The sequence below is a fragment of the Opisthorchis viverrini genome (assembly GCF_000715545.1).
Source record: "Opisthorchis viverrini unplaced genomic scaffold opera_v5_105, whole genome shotgun sequence".
NCBI classification, from domain to species: Eukaryota; Metazoa; Platyhelminthes; class Trematoda; order Opisthorchiida; family Opisthorchiidae; genus Opisthorchis; species Opisthorchis viverrini.
This window is the reverse complement of record NW_008751759.1, coordinates 349,311-351,586: the sequence shown is the minus strand read 5'-3', so window position 1 is coordinate 351,586 and position 2,276 is coordinate 349,311.

The window sequence follows — 2,276 nt, the reverse complement described above, 5'->3', positions numbered from 1 at the left end:
CGTGGGCGCGTCGGCACATGATTGGTCGCTACGCTGACTAGGCGGTGCAGACAATCGATGTCCGATGAGTCAGCTTAATGCGACGTGTTTGTGCGTATGAGAAAAAAGACAAGCCTCGCGATCCAGTGAGCGGCTGAGTTGAACAGTCAAGTATGTGGGTGACTGGGTCGCTACAGGTTTAAACAGTCCGTGCGTGCACTGTTTATGCACGGGTGTGATTAACTGTTAGCTCATAGTCTCGGAAACACATTCTTGTTCCAAGATTAGTACGGACAACATCCATTCGTAGCGAAACAAATATTTGACCAACGCTTGAGAAAGTCCATCTGGCCCAACAGCCATGTGACGCTCCGAGGAAGAAAGGCATATTGGTACTTTATCAACTGAGTGGGCATTCAATCTCACAGACCGGAGCTCAGAATGAACAGACTGAAACACACATGTGTGGTGGCACAGGGCTAACTGATCCGCTGCTGAAAATATTCCGCGCAGTCAGCCAGATGCCGGTCTTTGTGTATTGCCTACGCAGTATTATCCCCAAGAAGCTCACAGACCGACTTCAGGTCACTATGCCTATCGGTTTGGATGGCTGACAAGAATCTCCAGCCAGACTGGACTCTTTTATTTCTACCAGCTATCAAATCCCACCACAGCACTCTGTTTAGGCGCGGGTTGAGATTGGAACGTCGTATGATCCATCCCCTTGCCGAATTGTAGCGGATATTAAGTGCCTTGTGTGACAGTGAGAGTTCTGAAATGTATTGGTGGAATCTGTATACGCCCCCAGAAATATGACAAGCTGGAGTTCCCAGCGTCACTTATAGCCTTGGTCGTCTCATCCCGGTTACGGTCACTGCCTACCAAGGAAGTCGCTTGTACTGCACTACGTAGTAGCCTCGGAGATGATTACCTAACTCGCGGTTTGCAAAGCTTATGCAGTGCTAAATAGAGAGCCCACTCCTGGGGTCTACCGGGAAATCAACCCTCAGCAAGAGCGTGCTCTGAATTGCCTTGTGTATTATAAAACAGTCGGCGGTCAGGCATTTATTTGTGCTGAAATTATCTGACGGCGATGTGATCGGTTAAACTGAAGGCTGTTTGGTGGTACGGAGACGCCAGGCAGCACAACGGTGCCCTTTCAGTCTAAACCCAGTGCTACTGAGAGGCGGCCAGTGATCAGCGTAAAGTTGTAGAAGACGGTTATCGTCGCAATTTTGTTTCAAAACAAACGCCACTCAGGAATGTACCTCCGATGAACCAAGGCTCCTTGCCCTAGCAGTGAAATCGGTGGCTATTGTGACTACAACAGAGCGCTTGGTGGTGAACAAGAAGATGTTTGGTTCTCCGCGGACGCTGTCTCCCAGCAATCCAAGCAATAGTTCACTGCTGCATAGATAGACAGGATTAAAAACGAGCTATCCGTATTTTGGCAGATTCGAGGCTTAACCGAAAAAAATGTCATGCATTTGTTCACAAATACCCGGTCGAGCAATTCAACACCGGCTCGAGAACCGGGGTGATCCACTGCAATGTCTTCGAGAATACTCGAAGTTGATAGTATGTGATGCCCAAAGAGAGGTGACGCCGAAAGTCCAATAATTGTACTTAGACACCGATGTGGAGTTTCAGAGATGAAATGGATATCAAACGAATGAGTGCAGAACTGCGCAGGAGAGCGATTTGCTGAACGACTCGTATAATAGGTCTCAGATTAAAGGCCTGGAAAAGAGAAATGAAGCAACAGATTTGAGCAGTGACTTGCAGTATCACTAATATAAACACCCCAATAAAAGGCCTACTGCTTATATGTACAAAAGAGAGCAGTGAAGTGTGACAGAATGTGATGGATCGGGTCAGTACTCGCCTGTCTCCGCTTATCGACCAGACTGCATGGGGCGAAGAATTAACCCGTCTGACGCCACTTTACGAAGGCCGGCGTGGCACAAAGGTACCTTCCTCCGCAAAATCCAAGGTAGTGTAAAGGCTGGAATACTGTCAGAGCACTTGAATCTAGGCAGAGGGATGATTGAGGTCCTCAATCAAGGACTATGTGGATGTTGCACGAGCATTCTCCGCGGAGATCAATCGGCTACAGGAAGACGCTGTCCGCTGCACCAGGGTGAGGCCTCATCCTCAAGGGTACCACCTGTGCATATGCCTGAAGAACTGCAAAACCTAGCTGGTGAGCTTTCTACAGCTAGCGCGCATGCTGGCCTCAGGTTCAACTCGAAGTAGATATCGTTCTACGCCGGGTGGAATCTACAGCATGTGTCGGA